Below are 9,903 nucleotides of genomic sequence, written 5' to 3'. Positions count from 1 at the left end.
GATAATCCTGAAAGCAAAAGAAATCCTAATTCTAAATCCTAAAAGAGAGAGGAGAGAACCACTCCCTCAAAACTACATCTAATTCATGAAAAGTAACTAATTGGAGACTCCCCTTGGGATGGATGCATTCCCTCACTTCATAACCTCTGATCTGTGCCTTCTGGACTTGGATTTGGGCCAAAAAGGACTTCAGAAATCACTGGGAGCGTTTTCTGCACTTTCTGGTGTGTGGCCTCTATCACGCGTCCGCGTGGGTCACGCGGTCGCGTCATTTGGAGTTTTTCTTGCCACGCGGTCGCTTCAATCATGCGTCCGCGTCATATGTGTTTTGCTCAAGGCGCGCGATCGCGTCATTCACGCGGTCGCGTCATTACCATTTCGTGCTGGCATGCGGTCGCGTCGTCCATACGATCGCGTCACTGCCAGTTTCTTCAAAAACTCCGTTTTGCGCTTTCCTTCCATTTTTGTATGTTCTCTTTTCATCCTTTTAGTCATTCCTACCTTAGAAGATCTGAAACTACTCAACACACGAATTACGGCATCGAATGGAAGTAAAGGGTAATTAAAATAATTACTTTTAAAGCATAGGAAACATGTTTTTCACATACATCACATAATAAGGAAGGGAAAGTAAAACCATGCAATTAACATGAATAAGTGAGTGAAGGGTTGAATAAATCACTTATATTAGGCACAAAATATATAATAAAATATGGGTTTATCAGCACTGTTCATACCCTGGGTCGAGCTGTCCGACCCGGGATGTTTAGCGACAAGGCGACCGACCTCTTCAGGTCAGACTATCTGACCTCTTCTCAAAAAGCTCGGCCAAATTGCCTGGAAAGCCCAATAAAAGGGCCCAAATAGAGGAACACAACCCAAATCCATAGGCAGCCCAAGCTTATAGAGATAAGGGCGGTTCCCTTGGAGATAAGATGACTTCACTCAAAGATAAGATAAGATAATTATCTTATCTCCAAAAAGGTCATCCTCTACTATTATAAATACACTGGAGCACCCAGTTATAACTCATACTCTGATTCTACTAAAAAACCTACTTAATACCCTTGCTAACTTAAGCATCGGAGTCCCTTCCAGGTACCACCCCCCTCCGGTGACAAAGGATCAGCAGTGCAGCCCATCCAACAAGTCTGATGCACGGAAAACTTGTCTCATAACAAATTTCATTCGGCAAGTGTACCGAATTTGTCGTCAAGTAAAAAATCACAATAGAGTGAGGTCGAATCCCACAAGGATTGATTGATCAAGCAACTTTTATTAGAGGAATGTTCTAGTTGAGCGAATCAGAAATTGCGTTGAGAATTGCAGAAAGTTAAATGCGGGAAAGTAAATGACAGAAAGTAAATTGCAGAATCTTAAATGGGAATGGGGGAATTCCTCATAAATGTAAATGACAGAAATTAAAGAGAATGGGTAAGATCAGAAATGGGGAGTTCATTGGGCTTAGGAGATATTGCATTCTCCGGATCAATCTCATTTACATCTCTTCCTCAATCAATGCACTCATTGATCTCCTTGGCAATCTTAAGTGATTAAATTACAATTTCTTGTAATTGAATCTCTCAAATCTTGATCAATAGCCAATTCTTTGGTCAATTGCTCATAAGAAGAGATGAAGTATGGTCACTGATTATACCACATGCATTTCCCAAATCAAGTATTGAGAGGATTATAGTCACATATCCATCCAAACCCAATTTGGCCCAGCATGAGAAAGCATTTCTAGCTTGATCTCTTCATTCTTCTTCCAAGGTTCAAAAGAGATCCAAGTATGAATAGTTTCTTTTCCAAGATCACTACCCAATTGGATGAAGATCGAAAGCTTTCGAGTAAAATCAAGAGAAAAGATAGAAGAAGAATAATGAAAACTAGTATTGATCCATCAAATTACAACAGAGCTCCCTAACCCAATGAAAGGGGTTTAGTTGTTCATAGCTCTGGAAAATGAAAACAAAGATGAAGAATACATAATGAAAACTAGAAGTGCAGAGAAAGTAAATACAGGAAGTAGTTCTATGCTATTTTCCAACTCCCTGAACTCCCAAAATAATTCAAAGCTACTCCTATATATACTACTCTTCTCATCTTCTAGTTGGCTCTTCAAGTCTTGGGCCTTTGGATCTTGAGTTTGAAGCAGTTCTTTTCTTCATTTGGGCTTGGCTTTACTTGCAGAGAGAAAGTGTGAAGTGGGCAGAGACTTTAGCTCAGGGCGTTAGGGGTGTTAACGTTTAGTGAAAATATGAGTTCAAGAACATTAGTGACAATCAACTTTCTCACTAACGTTCCTAAGTAAAAACCACGTTAACTTCAACGTTAATGGCACAAACGTTGCCACTAACGTTGCCTCTAGGTCCTTCGCACACGTTATTGGGGCTTAACTTTCCCAATAACGTTGAAAAGCCCCCATTGCTCCTACGTTAGAGCCCACGTTAACTTAGTTAACGTGGCTCTTTAACGTGGGCTTGCCATCCTTCGAGAACGTTAGTGACACTCAACATTGTCACTAACGTTCCAATGTTCCCCCATGTCTCACGTTAGAGCCCACGTTAACTTAGTTAACGTGGCATTGCTTAGCCATCACCAACGTTAGTGACAATGTTGAGTGTCACTAACGTTGGCTCATCTTTTACTCATCCACGTTAGCTTCCACATTAACTAAGTTAACGTGGGAGTTAACGTGGCTCATAGTGGCTTGTGTGGCTCCTTCCAATGTTAGTGACAATGTTGAGTGTCACTAACGTTGGCCATCACCTTCTTCTTTCACGTTAGCCTCCACGTTAACTTGTTAACTAAGTTAACGTGGAAGTCAACGTGGCTCCTTGGGGTTGTGTGGTTGCTTCCAACGTTAGTGACAATGTTGGGTGTCACTAACGTTGTCGACCACCCTTGCCTCTTCACATTAGCTCCCACGTTAACCAAGTTAACGTAGGAGTTAACGTGGCATTGTGCACTTAGGCCAACGTTAGTGACAATGTTAAATGTCACTAACGTTTGCTTCCTTTCCTCCTTTTAACGTTAGAGGCCACGTTAACTAAGTTAACGTGGACTCTAACGTGGCCACTTATGAGCATTGGCCAACGTTAGTGACAATGTTAAGTGTCACTAACGTTGGCTCAAATTTCCTTCTTCACATTAGAGTTCACGTTAACTTAGTTAACGTGACTCTTAACGTGGATAATGATGGCTTCAAGAGCGTTATTGGCAGTCACTTTTCTTATTAACTCTGCAAGTTACCTCCCATTCCTTGCTTCCTTTGGTCCTGAAATCAGGCAATAGAGTGCATCAAAGTTCTAGTCCAAGTCATGGGTAATGCAGCATACAATTTATCACTAAACTCATGCAAAATCCTCATGAAATCATGTAAAATGCACAATGTATGCTTGAATCCAGGTGTAAGTGAATATCTACCCAAAACTAGCTTATTTCCTAAGAAAATGCATGAAACTACCCTAAAAATAGTAAAAAAAAGGTCAGTGAAACTGGCCAAAATGCCCTGGCATCACAACACCAAACTTAAAGCTTGCTTATCCCTAACCAAGTACTGGAACAAGAGAATGATGAATGAAATGCCAAGAGAAATGAGTCATTCTTGTGGAAGTCATGTCACTGATTTTATGGTGGTTTCATGCATAGCAACTTAGGTTCATCCTGTCTTTCAGACCTTTATCATGCCCTACAATACTCACTTTGCTTACATCCCATGAGACTTTTATTCATTGATCCTTTTATTGTCATTTCAGGGCTTATTGGTGTTCTTCAGGCTAAGTGTTCTGTAAGGGGGCAACTCTTTAAGATAAGCTTTCATCCAACACTCCCGAACCAGTTGGTTCAAGGTGCTAGGTGTTGAGACACCCCTAAGGACTTACTCCCTCAAGTCTCTCCCCCATACATACACACCACAGGCATATAGTTTATTCATTTTCTTTTCTTGAGGCCTTGGTGTCTAGCACCTCTTTGGGTTACTAAATGTTCTGTGGTGAGGGTTACTCTTGATAGTGGACTTTCAGCTGATAATCCCGAGCTAGTTAACCCAAGTTACCAAGTGATAAGGCACCCCTAAGAGCTTATTCATCCAAGTAGATCCCTCACACAGGAACACCACGGACACATGCCTCAAGATTTAAAACTATTGGTGCCTAGTCTTATTGCTTAGTCTTTTTCTTTTATTCCTCAACTTTGATTGTTCTTTCCCTTTTTATTATTAGGATCTTCTTATTTATTTAGTCTCATGGGGTGTGTCTCAAGTATAGTATTCATGACAGATAGTTGTCTTCCCACCTTATGGTTGAACCAACTTAGCTAACTTATGATCACACCAAAAACTCATGAATGCACTTCCATATTATGAACTCCACTCTGGTCTTTTTAAAACACACTCATTCTCTTTTTCATCTGATTTAAAGGGACAAACATACAATTAAGTAGGGAGATGATGTGGTAACATAAAGACTAGCACACAGAAACCTTCTTCAACACCAAAAACTTAAAAGACAAAATTGAAAAAGGTTCCAACTACGAGTATCTACTAATCAAAAGTGCATTCGGACTTCCAATTTTCAACAATTTTGAGTATAATGGAATTAAGTGACAATACAACCTTCGGGTGATGATATCTAGTTGCTCTCTTTCTTTGTCATCATCCTAGTCCTTGCTACTTCACTTCCTTGGGTGAAGATGCACTATTTCCTCATAAGATTCCTGTAAAGTTATTGGAAGTTGCTTGTTCCCAAAGCACTTGAGACATAGTTAGCTTGTATGTGTGCTTGTGGCTGTTGAACTTATTTTGGTGTGCGAACACCAAACTTAGTTCCTTGCCCAGTACAAAACATTGCATATATGCAGAGAACCTCATATCTTGTTGTTAATATAACAATTATTACTAAAGTCTAGCTACATCTAAGTGGTTTCCCTTGATTGGTTGGAGCTAGCAATGTGTTTTGGGAGTGGGGTGTAATTCTAATGTCTTTGGTGGAACACCAAACTTAGAATCACACTTTCACTCTTGACTTGTTTTGGTGTGGAACACCAAACTTAGCTCCTCGCAATACCAGGGGAAACAACTTGTGATCCTTATTGAAATATAGATGAAAAGGAAACTACCTGAGGTTGGGTTGCCTCCCAACAGAGCGCTCTTTTATCGTCGCTAGCTCGACGGTTCCTCCTTTACTTGAGGTGGTAATTTACTCTGGGGTGTTCCCCCATGTTGCCCAGATAATGCTTGAGTCTTTGTCCATTCCAGTTGATAAGGAGACATCCCCAGTGGTGTTTTGAATGCTGTTCTGTATGCCCAAAGAGCATCATCCAGCTTCTTCGACCAATCCTTTCTTGATGTACCCACAGTCTTTTCCAGAATCCTCTTTAGCTCTCTGTTGGATATCTCAGTTTGTCCACTTGTTTGGGGATGATATGGTGTAGCTACCTTATGTTTTACCCCGTATCGTAGGAGAAGAGCTTCTAGTGGTTTGTTACAAAAATGGCTCCCTCCATCACTGATGAGTGCTCGTGGGACTCCAAACCGGCTAAAGATATTCTTCCTGAGGAAGTTCATGACAACCTTGTTATCATTTGTTGGGGTTGCAATAGCCTCTACCCACTTGGAGACGTAATCTACTGCCACCAAAATGTAATTGTTTGCATATGAGGTTGGGAATGGTCCCATGAAATCAATTCCCCACACATCAAACAGTTCCAATTCCAAGATAAAATTCTGTGGCATCTCATTTCTTTTGGGCAAGTTTCCAGATCTTTGGCATTCATTGCAGCTCCTTACCAGTTCTTTTGCATCTTTGAAAAGGGTAGGCCAAAAGAATCCGCTTTGTAACACTTTTGCTGCAGTTCTGTCTCCTCCAAAATGTCCTCCATAACATGAGCCGTGGCAGTTCCATAGGACCTCTCGTCCTTCTTCTTCTGAAATACATCTTCTAAGGATCCCATCTGAATACTTCTTGAAGAGATATGGCTCATCCCAGACAAAGTATTTTGCTTCATTCATGAGCTTCCTTTTTTGATGTTTATTTATCTCTGGAGGTAATGCTCCAGATGCCTTGAAGTTGGCAATGTCTGCGAACCATGGTACTTTGTGAACTGTCATCAACTGCTCATCCGGGAAGAGCTCGTTCACACTTGTATCATGTGCTCCACCTTTATCATGAGGGATCCTGGATAGGTGATCTGCTACCTTGTTTTCCACTCCTTTCTTGTCTCTGATTTCAATATTGAATTCCTGTAACAATAAGATCCATCTTATTAGTCTTGGTTTTGATTCTTGCTTGGCAAACAAATATTTAAGTGCTGTGTGATATGTAAAAATAATCACTTTAGCACCAATTAGGTATGATCTAAACTTGTCAAATGCAAAAACTATTGCTAGTAACTCCTTTTCAGTAGTGGTATAATTTCTCTGAGTATCATTAAGAATTTTGCTAGCATAGTATATCACATGGACTAAGTTGTCTTTCCTCTGTCCTAACACTGCCCCAACTGCAAAATCAGATGCATCACACATCAATTTAAACGGTAAATTCCAATCAGGTGGGGAAATGATAGGAGCAGAGGACAACCTCATTTTCAAATTTTCAAAGGCTAACATGCATGTTTCATCAAAGATGAATGGTGTATCAGATATAAGGAGATTGCTTAAGGGCTTGGCTATCTTTGAAAAATCTTTAATAAATCTTCTGTAGAAACCAGCATGCCCCAAAAAACTCCTAATTGCCCTGACATCACTGGGTGGAGGCAGTTTTTCAATGAGTTCTACTTTAGCTCTGTCAACCTCAATGTCTTGGTTAGAAACCTTGTGACCCAGGACTATTCCTCCTGTCACCATAAAGTGACATTTCTCCCAGTTCAAGACCAAATTGGTCTCTTGGCATCTTTTCAATACCAAGGCGAGGTGATGTAGACAACTAGGGAAGGAATCTCCGAATACCGAGAAATCATCCATAAAAACTTCAATGAATTTTTCTATCATATCTGAAAAGATGGAAAGCATGCAGCGTTGGAAAGTTGCAGGTGCATTACATAGCCCAAATGGCATGCGCCTGTAGGCAAACACTCCATATGGGCAAGTGAATGAGGTTTTCTCTTGATCTCTCGGATCAACCACTATTTGGTTATATCCTGAATAACCGTCGAGAAAACAATAATATGCGTGCCCTGCAAGTCTTTCCAACATCTGATCCATGAATGGAAGGGGGAAATGGTCTTTTCGTGTAGCCTCATTGAGCTTCCTGTAGTCTATGCACATCCGCCATCCTATGACTGTCCTTGTAGGAATTAATTCGTTCTTCTCATTGGGAACCACGGTGATTCCTCCTTTTTTTGGGACAACATACACGGGGCTAACCCAGGGGCTGTCTGAGATCGGGTAGATCACCCCTCCCTGCCATAACTTCATAACTTCTTTCTGTACTACTTCCTTCATGATAGGGTTCAACCTCTTTTGGGATTGAATGGATGGTTTGGCATCATCTTCCAGCAGTATCTTGTGTATGCATATGGCTGAACTTATCCCCTTTAGGTCAGCAAGAGTCCAACCAATGGCATCTTTGTGTTGTCGTAGTACTTTGAGCAATTCTTCCTCTTGATCTTGGCTGAGGCATGAACTTATGATCACTGGGTAACTTTCATGTTCTCCTAAGTATGCATATTTGAGAGTGGGTGGTAGTGCTTTAAGTTCAAGTTTGGGTGCTTCTGACTTTTCATTTTCTTCCTTTGGTGCACCTTGTATATGAATCTCTGCTGTTGCAACCTCTTCACTTGATTCAGATTTCTCATCTACCAATCTCTCAGGTTCTTCAGGTTCTTCTTCTCCAAAATTCTCTTGCACTTCCTCCTCAAGTACATCTAACCTCATGCATTCCCCCAATTGTTCTGGTGGGTAACTCATGGCCTTGAACACATTGAATGTCATCTTTTCATTGTGTAGTCTTAATGTAAGATCACCTTTTTGGACATCAATGACAGCTCCAGCAGTGGCCAAGAACGGCCTTCCCAGGATGATGGAACCCTTGGCTTCCTCCTGCATGTCCAGCACTACAAAGTCTGCTGGGAAGATAAAATCTCCCACTTTCACCAGCAAATCTTCTACGACGCCATGCGGGAACTTGAATGATCTGTCTGCCAACTGTAGGGCCATTTTTGTTGGTTTAGCCTCCTCTATCTTCATCTTCCTCATCATAGCTACTGACATCAAGTTGATGCTGGCTCCTAAGTCACAAAGGGCTTTCTCCACTGTGATTTCCCCTATAATGCAAGGGATCTGAAAACTCCCAGGATCCTTCAATTTCTGGGGCAGTTTGTGCTGAATGATAGCACTACATTCTTCTGTTAGTATCACGGTCTCGTTGTTCTTCCAACTTCTTTTCTTAGTCATGAGCTCCTTCAAGAACTTGGCGTAGAGTGGCATTTGTTCTATTGCTTCAGCAAAGGGTATGTTGATTTGCAGCTTCATGAAGATTTCCAAAAATCTCGAAAACTGATTGTCATCTTCCTTCTTCTTTAGTTGCTGAGGGTATGGGACTCTTGGGATGTCTGGTTTCAGCACTCCTCCCCCTTTTTGTGAACTGAAAGTCGGAACTTGAGCTTCGTCCTGCTCTTCTTCCTCTTTATTTGAGTCCTCTTCTTGTGGTTTCTGGGGGGTTTCCTTCAGTTCCTTCCCACTCCGAAGGGTGATAGCCTGACACTCCTCCCTTTTGGTTGAGTTAGTTTTACTGCGAAGGTTGTGGCTGGGAATTTGCTTGAATAAATAGCCAATTTATGTCTCAAGTTTCTTGATGGTAGCATCCTGATTCTGCATATTTGACTGCACTTCCTCTCTGAATGCTTTACTGTCCTGGATGTCCTTGCATATACCTTCAAGTAGATTTTCAATCCTTGAGACTCTTTCATCAAATGATGATAGGTCAGGTTGAGGAGGGTTGTTCTGGCCTTGATATGAATGTGGAGAAGTGTTGTTATTGGGATGTTGATATGGTCTAGAGGTGAAGTGTTGGTGGGCTGCATTGTTTGGATTTGGGCGCCTTTGATCAAGGCTTTGGTCTTGTTGATTTCTCCACCCAAAGTTTGGATGATTCCTCCATCCAGAGTTGTAGTTCTTGGAGTAAGGATCATGGTTCTGCCTAGGTGAATTCCCAATGTAGTTAGCTTGCTCCTAACTACCCTCTGCTTCTTCATTCACTCCTTCTTGGGTTGTTGATGAAGTGGAGATTGCTGCCACTTGGTTCCTTTCCATCTTCTTGGTGAGGTCAGCCAGCTGTTGGGTAATGAGCTTGTTTTGGGCAAACAGAGCATCTACATTGTTTAGCTCCATTACTCCTCTTGTGTTCCCTCTTTCAGAAGTATAGAAGTAGTCATTCTCTGCTACTGTTTCAATGATATCTATAGCCTCCTCAATGGTTTTCTTCTTGTTCAAAGATCCTCCGGATGAATGGTCTACGGCCTTCTTTGACTCATAAGAGAGCCCTTCATAGAAAATGTGCAGCTGCACCCATTCGTTGAACATGTCAGGTGGACATCTCCTTGTTAGGTCTTTAAACCTTTCCCATGCTTCATATAGAGTCTCACCATCTTGTTGCCTGAAGGTTTGGACCTCAGCTCTCAGCCTATTGATTATTTGAGGAGGGTAAAATCTTGCTAAGAATTTGTTCACCACGTCTTCCCAAGTTGTCAAGCTTTCCCTTGGGAAGGATTCCAGCCACTTAGCTGCCTTATCCCTGAGTGAGAATGGAAATAAGAGCAGTCTATAGGCGTCAGGATGAACACCATTAGACTTCACTGGGTCACATATTCTCAGGAAGGTGGTTAAGTATTGATTTGGGTCCTCTTGGACACTTCCTCCGAACGAACAGTTGTTCTGCTCAAGGGTGATGAGCTGTGGCTTCA

General features: G+C 41.5%; 1 non-coding gene across 1 annotated transcript; it reads left to right on the top strand.

The window, feature by feature from the left end:
- The first annotated feature begins 9,521 nt into the window (after positions 1-9,521).
- Positions 9,522-9,625, top strand: LOC112761739 (small nucleolar RNA R71). Its single transcript, XR_003182119.1, has one exon. It is a non-coding gene; the product is annotated as a small nucleolar RNA R71 (small nucleolar RNA).
- Positions 9,626-9,903: the final 278 nt, after the last annotated feature.

The sequence above is a fragment of the Arachis hypogaea genome, chromosome 16 (assembly GCF_003086295.3).
Source record: "Arachis hypogaea cultivar Tifrunner chromosome 16, arahy.Tifrunner.gnm2.J5K5, whole genome shotgun sequence".
NCBI lineage: Eukaryota > Viridiplantae > Streptophyta > Magnoliopsida > Fabales > Fabaceae > Arachis > Arachis hypogaea.
Note: the sequence above shows the minus strand (reverse complement) of the source record. Positions and strands in the feature narration are given on the sequence as shown.